Source organism: Ricinus communis, chromosome 9, assembly GCF_019578655.1.
Source record: "Ricinus communis isolate WT05 ecotype wild-type chromosome 9, ASM1957865v1, whole genome shotgun sequence".
NCBI classification, from domain to species: domain Eukaryota; kingdom Viridiplantae; phylum Streptophyta; class Magnoliopsida; order Malpighiales; family Euphorbiaceae; genus Ricinus; species Ricinus communis.
In genome coordinates, this window is record NC_063264.1 from 21,370,116 (window position 1) to 21,387,211 (window position 17,096).

General features: G+C 40.8%; 2 non-coding genes across 2 annotated transcripts; both read left to right on the forward strand.

The window, feature by feature from the left end:
* The first annotated feature begins 10,091 nt into the window (after window positions 1-10,091).
* LOC112535334 lies at window positions 10,092-10,198 on the forward strand. The gene has a single exon (XR_003079488.2). It is a non-coding gene; the product is annotated as a small nucleolar RNA R71 (small nucleolar RNA).
* A 6,153-nt stretch (window positions 10,199-16,351) lies between these two features.
* LOC112535327 lies at window positions 16,352-16,458 on the forward strand. Its single transcript, XR_003079481.1, has one exon. It is a non-coding gene; the product is annotated as a small nucleolar RNA R71 (small nucleolar RNA).
* Window positions 16,459-17,096: the final 638 nt, after the last annotated feature.

Sequence of the window (17,096 nt, forward strand, 5' to 3'; positions counted from 1 at the left end):
TCAAATGCTGTACCAAAAATGAACACTAAGTTGCTCCAATAATAAGATGATGCTCGGAATGAACTAGAATAATTTTCTTTTTCAAATTACTCCTGCAACAACAAATAACACAGGATGAAGTAATACAATGCTCAATCAAAAGTAATAAACCGATATGTACCATTTGGATGGAAGGGAGCATCTACAAAAAATCTAGTAACTTAATGAATATATACAAAAATAATGCAAATTGATCCGAAATGAAATGCAGTATAAACTTTCATAATTTCTAGCAACAATGGTAGAAACAATGGTAGAATGAATAGAAGTGAGAAAATGAGTGTCAAAGGTGAATTACAAGGAAAGAAAAGGCTAAGGCTCAAAATTAGTTCACTAAGGAAAAAACAGGGTTAGGCTTTTGGCCAAATTGTGTAAATCCTTAGTTCCCAAATTATCTCATGACTATCAAAAATTCATGTAATCTCAAAAGTCTTCATAAAGCAAGTTCTAGAAATAAAAATTATGTATAATGCTCACTAATCAAAGACAAAAGGAGCATAGAAACCTCACCATTTGAGTGGGTTAAAATTGCATGAATTCTCAAACCAAAGTTTAAACAATCAATCATAATAATAAGCATCAATATTAACAGTGTTCTATATCCAAGATAAAGTAAAATGGAAAAATTAAGGAAAAACACTAGTTTTACCTAGCTTGATTGAAATTAAAAGATTCATTCATTGCCTTCTTCCAACAATATTTGATAAAAGCTATAAGGGTATCCATTCAAAAGAGAAAAATCATCAACTACTCGATTAAAACAAAACTCAAGATAAGGATAGTGAGAATGAACGGACTCAATCAATAAGGAAAATGAAAGCAAAATAAAAACAATAGAATACCATCCTTACAGAGGTTCAAGATAACAAAATCAGTACCTGCACAAAACTAAGGTACCTACCACACACTTGAGAAAAACACTGTCCTTAGTGTGTGATGTGCTTAAAATACACACATTTAAATGGGGTTTTTAAGATTGATTTTTTGTACATTTGGATGTGAATTGATTCCAACACTCACCCTATGCGTCTGTTTATGTGCATTAGGTCCAAAAGAAGTCAAAGAATGATAAAGGGAAGAATTGGAGCATAATGGGACGTCAAAGCTGCCGAAACAAGCTAAGTTTGCGTATGAGGAAGCTGAACACGGCCATCAGCACGGGGACGTGTTTCCAACACGGGCATCAACACGGCCATGTTCACGGCAGCTGGACAAATTAATTTAAAAAGAAAGAAAGAGAAAAAGGGAGGAAACTAGGATTAGAACTTCCCAAACTCATCTTTTTCTCTCTCTAAGGGTTTTTTGAGTTGGAACAAAGGAAAAAGGAGACTTGGACCAAGGTTTCACTTGGATTCTCTTCGAAGATTAAAGATTGGCATGGATCGTCGATTGGTTTCAACCCGATGAAGAGGAACAAGAATTGATCCAAGATTGGGCAAGAGGAATTGGAGCTGTTTACTCTCATCCAAGGGTGTATTCGGGTTTCTCTACCTTTACTCATTTTTGTAATTAAACATGATTTGCTAAACTTGTTAACCCATTGGGGTTCTTTATCTAGGGATTTTTGTACTTAAATTTTGAATTGAATGTATTGATTGTCAATATTGGTTTGCAATGGAAGTGTTTATTGATTTGTTCTTCATATCTTGTTGAATGATTTTTAAAATTTGAATGATCTTGCGAAAGACGTTTAGGTTTGGATTGTCCTTTGCAACCTAGAATTGAATTCACCTAGAGATAGGGTATTCGTTCTACCGGATTGAGAATTAATAACTCTCAATAGTGTTAAATGGTACATAATGCTAATTCGGATAATTAGAGTTAGGAAGAGATTTCAACCTAATTAATCTAAGTTAAGATGTTAGTGTCCTTGAGAAAGGCGTTAATTACGTAGAGATTTCCCCACGGAAATTGAATTCAATCAATCAATTCCACCTTCAGTTTCCATTCCCTAGAGACAAGAATTCCTAAGGGGTTATTCCTTTACTCGAATTAATCCTTCCCTAGTAGACGTAGTTAGACAACAATTAGAGTAGCTATTAGTTAATTTAGGAATTATTCATCAACGCCATTTATTTTAGATTAGATAACAGAGAAGATTGAGTAGGTTTAGGTTCACACGTTCTTTGGGGAATACGACATTTGGTACTCACCGTTAGCTATACTTCACCGATAGGTACACTGCCTTAGGTCGTAGTCTTGCCTGACTTAGCAACCATCAGTGTGAAATAGATATAGTACCCCACATGATATAAAATAACGTTCAATGACTAAGACTAAAACAGAATTAATAATGTCCATAACAAAAATAGAAAGAAAATAAACTGTCCAACAATATAAAGAACTAAATAAAGAAAAGAAATGTCCAATAATGGAAGGGGATCCTCAATCCTCAACACGATCAACCCGACCACCCTGGTCCTGCTAGGTGAAATCTGGAGTAAACAAAGGATCATCCAGCTGAGGAGACATCGGGGCATCAGCGCTGGTAGAAGTACTCGGGACTGGGGCTGGAGCAGGTGGCGGTGGAGGAGAAGTAATGGACAAGTGGGGGTCACCAAAACTATCAAAGAAACCCTCAAGGTCAAAAGGTGATACCGGCACAGACGGTGGTCAAGGCGTAGGCACATGTGGTGGCACATGAGAACTGGATACTTGCATCCGAGCCAACTACTAAGAGATATCCTATAAAGAAGAACAAAAACTGTTATGGTATTCTCTCATCTTGGTGCGCAAGGCCACAAGGTCATGCCGAAGAAGTTAGGTCGCATGTGACTATGTCTGAAGCATCTTGCGCAAGGCTCTCACTGAATGCGTAGCCTCGGTATGGAAGGTCTATGTAAGATCCCACTGTTAGGTCATCCAGGCCTCCATCCTATCTAATCTAGATGCTACTGATGTGCTTGGTGAAAAAGAAGAAGAGGCGCCGGCTGCTGATGGACTAAAGAACATAGATGGGTCAGGAACATCTGTGGGCCTAAATAAGGGACGTGGTGGAGGTACAAGATGCTTCTCGGTGATGTCAACATCATCATCATCACCCTCATCAGCACCGTCGCCACCCGTCTGGCTAGCTAAAGTGGACCCTGTCAAGTGGTACTCGAAACCGCTTGAGGTAGACTTAGTCCGAGTAACCATCTGCATGTTGTACATCTACTGTGTCCCAACAGCCAGCATAGAGCCCAATTCTATCATACTTTGAACAACGGCTGTAGTCAATAACCCGATATTCCTAGCTAGCCTAGTCACATAGGGTCCAAAACTAATAACTGCCCTGCTAGCCGATCTTTGAATCCCATCCATCTGTGTAGCTATCAGAAACCCTAAATCCAAATAGGTCCTCTGCCGAATATGCCAAAGTAAAGCAACATCAAGCTTGTTGAGAGCTCCCCAACTCTGACCCCTACCAACCAATATGCAGGCCAATATATTGTGGAGGTATCTCAAACTGTCTGAAATACAAGAAACCTTGGTCCGGCTAGAAGAGAAAGAGCATCGGGCCACCCTAATATCCTCTAAATACGAGTCTATATCTGTCCCCAAATGTCTAACTGCCTGATCAAACAAATCGGAGTCCGCCTCCGCTCTAGTCCATATCCCTAAAGCTATATCAAACTCAGTTAGGGACATCCCATAAGTCCCTGCCGGTCATACGAAGGAAACCGTGTTTGGCAGTAAAATCCTATGACTTGGTCTTGAAGAACTCCAAAGTTAGCTCTCTGTAAGTAGGCTCTCTAATGTCAAAGAACCTATTCCATGGTACTGTCTCCAGCAAAATAGAAATCTCCTCAAAAAGCCCAACATCCCTCAGGGCCTACCAATCAATGCACCTCCTAGTCAGAAGCGGCTTCATCCTCACTACTCAAAATCGATCAATATGTGCCTGGTTGGTGAAGATCAAGTAAGGATGCCTGCCAGCTGCAGGTGTGGGGACAGGTCGAGCTCGGGCTCTCTGCTGATCGGCTGCCCGAGGGTAAACCTATCATCCAGGAGGTACTGGAGCAGTAGTCTGGTGACTAAAAGAACCATCCTCAACTCTAGCTCGCTTCCCAGCGGCTCTTTGCTGATCGTTGGTCATGCTACCTGATAAAATGCAATGTCAGATAACAAAATAAGTAGCAAAACACTGTAATAAATCATGCATGTTCAATTTACATAAAATTTGATAGAAATTCGACAGTATAACGGGTTGGTTGTTAACCCAGGAAGCTAGGGGTAAATTACCCTAACTGTCAAAATCTGCAAGGCTGAGAATTTAGAGTGGAGGGGGAGAAGAGAAAATAGATAATAACAGATATAATGCCCAATGGCATTTCAGCGCATAACATCACAATGTACCCATTGGTACAACCAGCACATCCAAGATTCTGTGTCTAATGACACAGCCAGCAACGGAGAATGTAAAAATAAAATAACAGAAATAGAGAATAATAAAAACACACATAAAAACTAGTGAAAGAAAAAGTGTAGAAAAATAAGTGAAAAACAGAATTGAAATAATTAACCGAAAATAGAAAAGCATAATAAAAACAAAATGAGGACAGGAGAGAAGTAATGCAAAAATAGAGAAGTAAAGACAAGCATAACATAATTGAAATAATGCAAATGAACAAAAATAAATAATAGAATAGGTATTAAAGTCAGAAATTGCAACGAAAGATAAATAAAGAATGGAATGAGATGACATACCTCAGGTGAAGAATCAAAAGAAAATGTAATTTGCGGGAAAGTAAGCTAGAACAGGAGACAAATAATGCGAAAACTAACAAAAGTATAAGAAGAACAGAATGAAAATCATGCAAGAACGGAACAAAACTAAGCAAAATTATGTGAAAAACATGTAATTACTTACTTGGATTGTCTCTAACAAGAAGTTGAAGAGTAAAGAAAGAGTTAGGAATAAGAGAAAACCGGCCAAAAGAGTGAGAAGATATGAAAAACCTCGTTTAAATAGGGTTCATTTAAATATGCACGGGCCGTGCAACAGCCCATGCACGGTCCCGAACACGCGAACGGGCCTGAAAGTGCACGGAATGCGATCCAAATCACTTATAACACATAAAAATATTCTTTCCGACACCAAATATCCTCAAATACTTTGAAACAGAGGAATCAAAACAAGTTAAAAGAGTAACACTAAACATATAAACAATCAAGCAAACTAAAATGAATAAAGTCAAAAGAAAATAACAAAATAACAAAAACTAATAAAAACGTGAAGGCACAACCAAAGTCGAATGTACAAAAGTGCTTATTTTTATTGAGTCCTAAGCTTGACTCATCCGGATCAACCCTCCTTTGCATACAAAGCTAGGTCAACTCGTTGCTCACCATCCAACGAGTTACCATGGTAAAACTTCAATCGATAGCCATTCACCTAGAAATCTCCCTTCTTGGGATGATGCAACTCTACCAATCCATATGGAAAGACCTGTCTGACCTGAAATGGCCCAGACCAACAACTCTATAGCTTTCCAAGAAACAAACAAAGGCGAGAGTTGTAAAGTAACACTCGATCCCCGACCTGAAACTCCTTAGGCCTACAAATCCTTTGATCATGCCATTTCTTCATCCTTGCTTTTTAAGTTAACGAGTTTCATATGCTTGCTGTCGCTAATCATTTAACTCACTCAGCTGCCACTGTCGCTCCTTACCTGCAGAATCAATATCAAAGTTACAAGTCCTAAGGGCCCAAAGTGCCCTATGCTCTAACTCAACAGGCAAATGACATGACTTTCCATAAACAAGACGATAAGGCGTAAAACCTATAGATGTCCTAAAAGCAGTTCTAAATGCCCACAATGCATCATCCAACTTAAAAGCCCAATACTTCCTACTGGTACTAACGATTCTCTTTAAAATACGCTTAATACCCTTATTAGTTACCTCAACCTGCCTACTAGTCTAGGGGTGATAGGGAGTAGAGAACCGCTGAGTAACCCTGTACTGCTTAAGTACCTTATCTAATTGGGCATTGCATAAATGTGTTACTCTATCACTAATAAGCACCCTAGGTGTGCCAAACCTAGCAAACAATCACTTAAGGAACCTGCAAACAACCCTAGCATCGTCAGTAGTAACAGCCTCAGCTTCAGGCCACTTAGAAAAGTACTCAACAGCAACTAGAATATACTTATTACCATATGAAGAGGGAAAGGGTCCCATGAAGTTGATGCCCCAAACATCAAAAATCTCAACAACTTGCACACTAGTTTGGGGCATCTCATCACGAGAAGAGATATTACCTGCGCGCTGACAAGCATCATAAACCTAAATGAATTTTCGTGCGTCTTGGAATAGCGTAGGCTAATAGAATCCTGCCTCTAACACCTTCCTCGCTGTATGGTTTGCCACTTGATGACCTTCAGTGGGTCCCTCATGGCAGTGCCTCAATATTTGGAGAGTCTCTGTGCCATACACACAACGGCGAATCACCTGATCTGCGCACACTCTAAACAGAAAAGGATCTTCCCAAATGTAGTATTTTAAATCAACAAAGAATTTCTTCTTTTACTGATAAGTCATACCCTTTGGTAGAACCCTATAAACTAAATTGTTAGCATAATCTGAAAACCAAGGAGTATCAGTGAATACCTGAGTGACATATAATTGCTCATCTGGAAATATATCATCTATGGTTGTCTCATCAAGTGCATCCAAGTGAGGATTCTCCAATCTCGATAAGTGGCTCGCTCGCCAGATTCTCCACGCCTTTCTTATCCTTGATCTCGAAATCAAATTCCTACAACAAAAGAATCCACCGAATCAATCTCGGTTTCACGTCATTTTTAGGAATAAGTACCTCAATGCCGAGTGGTCCGTGAAGACAATGGTCTTGGAGAGAACAAGGTACGATATAAACTTGTCGAAGGCATAAACAACAGCTAACAACTCCTTCTCTATGGTGGTGTAGTGCTCCTAGGCTCCTGTCAAAGTCTTGCTAGCATAATAAATGGGTTGGAACTTCTTTTCAATCCTCTGTCCAAGCACAGCTCCAACTGCATAATCACTAGCATCGCACATCAACTCAAAAGGCAGCACCTAATGAAGCGAAACCATGATCGGGGTTGTAGTCAGAAGTTTCTTAAGTAACTCAAAAGCAGCCAAGCATGCATCATTAAAAACATAAGGTACATCCTTAACTAACAACTGAGTAAGAGGCCTAGCAATCTTAGAGAAATCTCTAATAAATCTCCTATAAAACCCTGCATGGCCTAGAAAACTCCTAACTGCCTTAACAAAACTAGGAGGTAGCTTAGATATAACCTCTATCTTAGCTCTCTCCACCTCCATCCCAGCCTGAGAGATCTTATGCCTTAATACAATCCCCTCTCTCACCATGAAATGGCATTTTTCCCAGTTCAATACCAAGTTAGCCTCAATACACCTAGCTAACATGCGCTCAAAATTTGCCAAATAAAGAGAGAAAGAATCACAAAAAACAGAAAAGTCATCCATAAATACCTTCATAGACTCCTCGATCATGTCCTCGAAGATAGCCATCATGCACCGCTGAATATAGCCGGTGCATTGCACAATCCGAATGGCATCCGTCTATAAGCGAACATCCCATAGGGGCAGGTGAAAGTAGTCTTTTCTTGGTCCTCAAATGCAATAGGAATCTGGAAATAACCTAAAAAACCATCAAGAAAACAATAGAACATGTGACCTGCCAAACGCTCAATCATTTGGTCAATGAAAGGAAGAGGGAAATGATCCTTCCGAGTTGCATCATTAAGCCTTTTGTAATCAATGCATACTCGGAAGCCTGTTACCATCCGAGTCGGGATCAACTCATCATTCTCATTCCTTTCCACCATCATGCCTCCTTTCTTAGGCACAACCTGCACAGGACTCACAAAAAAACTGTCAGAAATGGGATTAATCAAAACTGCATCAAGAAGTTTAATTACCTCCTTCTTCACCACTTCTTTCATGTTCGGGTTGAGCCGTCTCTGAGACTGAACAACCGGCCTGAAACTATCGTACAACAAGATCTTATGAGAGCAAAAACTTGGATTTATGCATGGGATGTCAGCTACCTTGAAGGTAAAGGCCTTCTTGTACTTCCTTAGAACTTCGAGAGTCAGATCAGTTGCTACGATCACTAGTAAGCGCTTCTCTTCATCCAAAAAGGCATAAATCAAGTGGCTCGGTAACTCCTTCAATTCTAAGACTGGTGGGTCCTCGAATGAAGTATTTACCTTCTACACTCCAGACCTGTCAAGAAAAAGATAAGAATCAGTTGACAAGCTCAACTCAGAAGCCAATAAAACAGTGAGTTGCTCTAACACTTGCTTGTTAGACAACTCCTCCTCATCCTCAGCTAATGCTACCTGCAAAGGGTCAAAACATAACATTTCCTATCAATGGGACTCAACCATATCATCAATCACATCAATAGAATACACATCATTATTATGGTCCAGTGACTGTCTCATAGAAGTGGCTAGGTCAAAGGTAATGGTCTCATAATCAACACTAAGCTTAAGCTTCCCATCGCTTACATCGATAACAACCCTCGATGTAGCTAGGAAAGGCCTACCTAAGATAAGAGGCACAATGCTCTCACCCTCCATATCCATCACCATAAAGTCCACAGGAAAGATAAATTTATCCAACTTCACAAGTACATCCTCAACAATACGTCTAGGAATCTTAACAGTCCTATCAGCTAACTGAATGCTCATCTTAGTAAGCTTGGGTTCATGCAACCCTAACTTAGCAAATAAACTAGTGGGCATCAAATTAATACTAGCTCATAAATCTGCCAATGCACCACTAATTGGCAAATTGCCAATCACACAAGGGACAGTAAAACTCCCTAGATCTCGTCGCTTGAGTGGTAGCTTGTTCTGGAGAATAGCTGAACACTCCTTATTAAGTACTACTTGACCAAGATCCTCCAACTTTCTCTTGTTGCTCAAAATCTCCTTTAAGAACTTAGCGTACTTCGGCATCTACAAAATTGCCTCAACAGAAGGTAAGTTAATTTTCAATTGCTTAAACAAGTAAAGAAACTTACTGTATTGCTTGTCCACCTTATCCTGCCTCAACCTCGCAGGATATAGAATTGGGGGCTCATACTCCCGCACAAGGCTCTTTTGCCTATCTTCTTTCTTCCTCTCGATCTCCACCACCTCAGGCTCTAGTCCTTCCTTAGCTGGCTCGTCCTGCATAATCATATCATCCTTATTAGCTAAAGGCAGAAAACTAGACAATTGCTTACCTAATCACAAGGTGGTAGCCTTGCAATGCTCCTTCGGGTTTAACTCTATAGTGCTGGGGAGCGATCCTGAGGGTCTTTCTGAAAGCATCTTAGAAATCTGGCCAATCTGAGTCTCCAAGTTCTAAATTGAGGCCTGCTGATTCTTAAGTGCATTATCAGTCTGTTGGAATCTCGTCCCCGTAGACATTGCAAACTTTATCATAAGCTCCTCTAAATTTGACTTCTTTTCTGATGGAGGAGGAGCTTGTGCAGGACCAGCTGGCTTTACTGTGGCTGCTGATGAAGTCTCTGAAAACTTAGTGGACCCTGGGCATTATTGTTCCTCCAATTGAAGTTGGGATGATTGTGCTACCCGGGGTTGTATGTATTGCTGTTAGGGTTGTTCTGCTGCCTTGGGGCATTCCCCATATAATCAACCTACTCAACATCAGAAGAAAGAATAGAAACAGATGGAAGAGTAGAAGAAGATGAAGCAAACATACCTCCCACAGTTCAGTTTGCATTGTAGTGCGGGCCACCACAAAACTCGCAGCCAACGTTCGTTGCATGAACCGGCATCTAGAGTTGGTCTAACTTCTTGGCTAGAAGCTCCACCTGAGCTGTCAAGGCTGCTCTAGAATCCACTTAGTTGACCACTCCTTGTCTTCCTGGTCAGCTCCTAGAGGATTGCCATTGATAATTGTTCATGGTAATTTCCTCTATCCAGTTCTGAGCCTGCTCGAGCATCTTATTGTTTAGCGCCCCACTTGCTGCAACATTCACCATCTGCCTCGTCGTAAGGTTCAACCTGTTGTAGAAGGTTTGAACCTGCATCCACACTCGCAATCCGTGATGTGGGCAGCATCTCAAAAGATCCTTAAACCTCTCCCATGCATCGTACATGCTCTCATCATCAAACTACACAAAAGAAGATATGTCATTTCTAAGTTTAGCAGTTTTAGCGGCAGGAAAATACTTATAGAGAAATTTTTCGGCCAACACCTTCCAGGTAGTAATCGTCTGCTGTGGAAGAGATTGCAACCATCTCTTTGCTCTGTCCCTCAAGGAAAATGGAAACAATCTCAGCCGAATGACGTTATCGGTTGTTCCATTTATCTTGAATATGTCACAAATCTCCAAAAAGTTGGATAAATGTGCATTGGGATCCTCGCTGGGCAATCCTCCAAACTACATGCTCTGCTGGATCATCTGGATAACATTGGCCTATATCTCAAAATTGTTGGCCGCTACAGGAGTCTGACTATGCTAGTTTTCATCCCATCCGAAGATGGTCGAGCAAACTCGTACATCGTCCTCTGATCATCATTGGCCTGGGGGTTGTGGTTCTCCATCACGTTAGCTCTATGAACTTGAACTGTAACTCCGACCTCCTCCTCAACTGCCTACAAACGTCATCCTAAAAATCTGAGAGAGCGCTCCGAGTCAGATAAGGGTTCTATGGGATCAGGGTTAGAGCTCCTAGTCATAAACTACCTGAAACCGACAATCCAAACAACCACCAATAAATAAAAATAATAAAGTAAAGAACAAAGAATAAAAAAATAAAAAAATAATGACTAAAGTAACACGACAACAATTCACTCTAGTTCACCATTACGGTTCCCCGACAACAGCGCCAAAAACTTGATGGGCGACTAATGCAACCTACACCTAAGGTAGTGAACCTATCGATGCGGCCTAGTACTAGTGAGTATCAAGGTCGTATCCCTGGAGATCGGGTGAACTTAGAGTTACAACTGTTCGCTACGTTATCTAGTTTGAAATAATGTGTGAGAAGTCTAAATTAACTAACTAATGACTATGAATGCAAATAAATAAATGAACAGCAACTAACAATCGAAAGACAACTGCAACAAGAGAAACAAACCCAAGAGGGACCTAAGTGATGGAATTCTAAGGTTGATATTATAAATTACCAATCTTGCTTACCCGTGCTGAAATCCTGAATCGAACTCAGTTCCTCTCTAGAGCTCACCCAGTTCCTAAACCTGCACTAACCTAATGGAAGCTCTTCCTATCAGGTTATTACAGATTAGCATTAAGCGCGATTTAGAACTATTAAGAGTTCTTAATTCTTAATCCGGTGAGTAAATTAACCTTATCTCTAAGTGTTAACTACCAGTTCTTACTACTCAATTCCAGTTATAACAAGCATTTCTCAATGTCAAGAAACAACCCAAAAGACAATTAATTCAACGTCTCAAATTAACTAAATCAAACTTTATTACTGAATACCAAGGAGATTACAAGAATGGCAAATAAAAATCTAATAGCTAAGCACAATCCATCAACACAGGTGAACCCCAATGGGTTCGGCAGCCCTAGCTACTCATAATGAAAGAAACAAATACAAAAGGAAATAAACAACAGAAAAGGAAATGGAACATGTAACCCCTCTTCTCTTGAATCGGAGTGGAAATGTTGCAAGCACCAACTATGAAACCAGCCTCAAGTATGGATCTCGGATGTCTCGATCAATCATTTAGAACCTTCAATCTTTGCTTGAATCTCCCAAATCAATCCCTTGAAATGATGTTGATCTCCTAAAATGTCAAGAACAGAGGTGTAGAAGTGGGGGGTCGCCCGCATAGATAAGTCCAGAACTCAGAAGCGAAACTCTGTCTCGTTTTGTGTGCGCCTACTTATTGGCATAAGTGCCATAGCCCGTGCCATGGCCTGTGCAAATATGGTAGTTAACACTTAGAGGTGTAGAAGTGTGGGGTAGCGCGCATAGAGAAGTTTAGAAGTCAGAAGTAGAACCTTGGCTCGTTTTGCGTGTGCCTACTTATGGGCAAAAGTGCTATAGCCCAAAATGTCAAGAACAGAGGTGTAGAAGTGTGGGGTAGCGCGCATAGAGAAGTTTAGAAGTCAGAAGCAGAACCTTGGCTCGTTTTGCGTGTGCCTACTTATGGGCAAAGTGCTATGGCGGGTGCCCCCTGTGCAGATATGCATGGCCCGTGCAGCGAATGTGAGCACCAACATCCAAAAAAATGCCAATCTTCAAAATTGTCCAAGGGAGGCCGTGCAATGGGCCGTGGCAAAAGCCTCAAAATGCGCACCAATAAGGAATTGAATCCGACAAACATCTAATATGCGTAAGTCATCCAAATAGCTTGGTTTCTGCCCGAAAATCAATTAATTTCCCGTGAAGGAGTCCGAAAACCTGAAAAACTCATAAACATACCAAAGTGCGATCAAACAAGAATAAATATGACTCAAATATATGAATAAACAACTGATAAACAGTCAATAAACATGCATAGAATCATCTATATCAGTGAGCTCATGGTAGGTGGGCTCAATGATGTCGAAGAATCGTGCGTAAGTCAGTGTGTCGAACAGTGCACGAACATCCTGAGCCAATCCCACTATCTCCAGGAATACAAAGTCGATGCGACGTCCAACCATTACTTGCTTCCATCTCATGACTTGGAAGCGGCTCTCGTTATCAGCATTCTGAAATGTCCATAAGGGATGTCGACCAGGTGCAGGTGGATTGCAACTGGTGTTCTTCGTGCTCAGACTAGTTGCTGTTGTGGTAGGGGTGCTGGTGCTGGTGCTAGTGTTGGTTAACGTGAAGTGGAAGAAGAAGTTCCCTCACCATGCGAGCGCTTGTTAGTAGTGGCGCGTTGCGGTTGCTTTTGCCAGGATTGATCTCAGTCCCTCATATTGCCTAATACAGTCAATTATTAGTATTTGAACAATAAATCAAGTTAACATAAATTACATTGAAAAATTTAGTAGCATAACGGCTATGATTTGATTAATAGAAAACTTTAGACTTAAAACTAAGACTCAAGCCTCAATTTTCTGCAGAAAAACAATTCACAATGGAATCTAGCCAACATTATTATGCACCAAGTAAAGAGAATTTATGCTATTAATTTTTTAGAATAGAATGCCATAAATTAACTTTACTGCTACCGAACCCCAAACTTAGCACTTCATTATTCAAAGTCACACAAATACAGCAACTAATATGAACTAAATCTAATCCAAATCAAACTTAAGTAGTGTAAATAAAAATAAAATAAAACAAAACAATAAACCAACCAAAGCAATAAATATCGACAACTACTAAAGCATAACAAAATGTCCTAAATAATAAAAATATAAAAAAATATCAAATTTTACCAAATAAAAGCAAAAGGCGAAGAAACTTACTTGAAATTGCTGTGACAGGTAAGAAAAATCAAGAAGAAGGAGAAAAAGCACCTTAGACTTTAGAGGGAGAAAAATTGGAAGAGGTTTGGAATGGCTTACTTCTATAGTCACGGGGGTCAGCACGGGCGGGGGCAAGGCAACGCGCTATGCTAAACCCTGAAGCTTCCTCCAATAGCTAGTTCACCACGGGCGAGGGCATGGTCGTGCTGGTCAGCAAGGCCTGGTGTTGCCGCCCGTGGTGCCTTTGGAAGTTGTGGTGGACGGCCGATTTTGAATGTGAGCTACGTACATGTCCATCATGGGCTAGGGCACGGCCGTGCTGGCTAGCATGGCCTGGTGTTGCAACTTGTGGTGGCCTAGGAAGTCGTTGTGGATGGCTGATTTTCCAAACTTTTCATCTGTATATTCATCACGGGTAGGACTCCGGTCATGCTGATCAGCACGGCCTGGGGATCCAACCTGTGATGCCCACGGAAACCGTGGTGAACCACTGAAATCTGAGCTTTTCTTCGACATCTCGAACCGCCAAACTCCCTACCTGCATTCAACACACATACATACACATTTAGGCTATAATTCAAGTAAAAATATATTAAACAAAAAAGTTCATCTTCACCAATCACCAAAAATCCAACTTAAGTTATTAAAACCCTAGATTCATACAATTTGGTTGTCACTAAGTAAGTGCTCTAACTACCATCAAACATGCAAACGACTGATAAAATAAAAATAAAAACATAAAGCTAAATATAGGAATGCTTCTTTTTGGTTTTCGAGTCATTTAGCTGGACTCAGTGATAACTCCCTTCATGTGCAGGTTTGACATCTGCTGCGATTTAGCTGCAAGGTTATGGGTCCTCAGAATGTCAACAGTCCTCCAAGCAGCCGCTTTTAAGTACTTCTTTCGAGTGGGCAATGTCCTTTCCCTCACCTCAGTTGTCAAGTCTGCTGCTGGAATGACAGGTAGCCTGTTATCCGCATCCATATGCGGATAGTCAAGATGTTGTGGAAGCTCTTTCCAATTGAGAACCAGCGGTTCCTCAAGTGATGGCCTCAACTTTTGCACATCTATCCTGTCAATCATAATTTCTGCACATCTATCCTGTTAATCATAGTAAACTCATCAGTATTTCTGTTTGGCTCGTTTGCTAACATAAATTCAAGCTGCTCAAACACTTCCTTATTGACAGCTCATGCTCTTCTCCCCTTGGCAAAGTGACATGTAGAGGGTCTTCAACTAACACCTCCTGCAATTGTGTCTCAATATGATCGTCAATTAGATTAACAGCGTACACATAATTATTATGATCTAAAGACTGGCTTATAGGATTATGCAAGTCAAAGCTAACAGTCTCATCCCCTACCCTAAGTTTTAACTTTCCATCACAAACATCTATCATTGCCCTAGATGTTGCAAGAAAAGGTCTTCCTAGAATTAAGGGTACACTACTCTCACCGTCCATGTCTAAGATCACAAAATCGACAGGAAATATAAATTTATTTACTTTTACCAGCACATTCTCTATAATACTCCTAGGATACTTAACAAATCTATCAGCTAATTGTATACTCATCTTAGTCGGTTTGGTCTCTCCCAGCCCTAATTTTACCAACAGGCTATAAGGCATTACATTAATTCTAGCCCCTAAATCAGCTAAGACATCATTGACAGATAAGTTACCTATAACACAAGGATAATAAAACTCCCTGGATCATATCGCTTTTCCAGTAACTTGTTCTGGAAAATTGCTAAACATTTCTCGTTTAATGTCACGCACACCGAGTCCTCAAACTTCCCCTTATTGCTAAGAATCTCTTTTAAGAACTTCGCATACCGAGGCATCTACGAAATAACTCCAACAAAAGTTAAATTTATATACAGTTGTTTAAAAATATTTAGAAATTTACCAGACTGCTAATCGACTTGCGCCTGCTTTAATCTAGCAGGGTACGGGATTTTGGACTGGTATTTCCTTAGTGGAATCTCCTTTGCCTCTTCCTTCTCCAGTTCCTTTGCCTTGGTAGCTTTAACTTCCCTGCTTGAATCTACCTGCGCAACAGCATTAATGTTAGAAACAGAAGAAGGACTAGGAACAAATTTACCTGACCGCAACATGATTGCTTTCAAATGCTCCCTCGAGTTGGGCTCTGTAGTGCTAGGCAGATTCCCTGGCCGCCTCTCAGCCAACATCCTAGAAATGTGGCCTATTTGAGTCTTCAAATTCTGAATGGCGGCCTGCTGATTCCTAAGTGCGCTGTCCATCTGTTGAATTTTATTGTCGGTAGAAGACACAAATTTCATCACCAACTTCTTGAGATTAGGCTTCTTCTCCTGAGGTGGAGGTAGTTGGGGTCGACGCTTGCGACTGTAGATATTGCTGATGCAACCTCTTAAAACCGGGTGGTCCCTAGCCACTGTTATTCCTCCAACTGAAGTTGGGATGATTTCACCAAATGGAGTTGTATGTATTGCTGTAGGGGTTATTCTGCTGTCTAGGTGCATTATGCATATAGTCTACCTGTTCAATGTCAGTAGAAACAATAGAAGATGAAGAATTAGAAGGTGAAGCAAACATACCTCTCGTATTACAGTTTGCACTATAGTGCGGGCCACCGTAAAACTCGCAGCTTATCTAGGCTACATGAACCGGCATCTGAAGCTGGTCTAATTTCTTGGTCAGAAGCTCCACTTGAGCTGCCAAGGCTGCTGTGGAGTCTAGCTGGTTAACCACTCCCTGCTTTACTGGCTGACTCCTAGAGGATTGCCACTGGTAGTTGTTCATGGGCATCTCCTCCATCAGATTTTGTGCATGCTCCAGCATCTTACTATTCAGGGCCCCACCTGCTGCAACATCTACCATCTGCCTAGTAGCAAGGTTCAAACTACTGGAGAAGGTTTGAACCTGCATCCATACTAGTAGTTCATGGTGCGGGCAACATTAGAGCAAGTCTTTGTACCTCTGCCAAGCATCGTACATGCTCTCGTCATCGAACTGCACAAAATAAGATATATCATTTCTCAATCTAGCAGTTTTAGCAGGAGGAAAGTACTTATATAAAAACTTCTCAGCTAACGATCTCCAAGTCGTAATAGTGTGGCTAGAAGTGACTACAGCAATCTTTTCGCTCCGTCCCTCAAAGAAAAAGGAAACAACCTCAACCGAATGGCATCATCAGTTGTTCCATTTATCTTGAAGGTGTCGCAGATCTCTAAGAAGTTGGCTATGTGAGCGTTTGGGTCCTCGCTCGACAGTCCCCCAAATTATACATTATTTTGGACCATTTGTATCACGTTCGGGTTGATTTCAAAGTTATTGATCGCCATTGGTGGTCGCAATATACTCGTTTGTGTCCCCTTAAGAGAAGGTCTAGCAAACTCGTACATTGTCCTAGTTTCATCCGCAGCCTGGTTGTTGTCTCCCATCACTGTTGGTCTATTAACAGGGGCTTCAATCTCTATCCACGCCTCCTCTTCTTCTTGCATACGCTTCCTAAAAAGACGGAGGGATCACTCTAGTTCAGCAGGAGGGTCTATAGGAGTAGGATTAGAGCTCCTGGTCATAAACTACTTGAAATTAAGAGGCAGCAACCAAAGAACACAGAATTGAATAAAATAATAAAGAATAAAAAGAAATGAATAGAAAGAAAATAGAAAAAGGCTAGA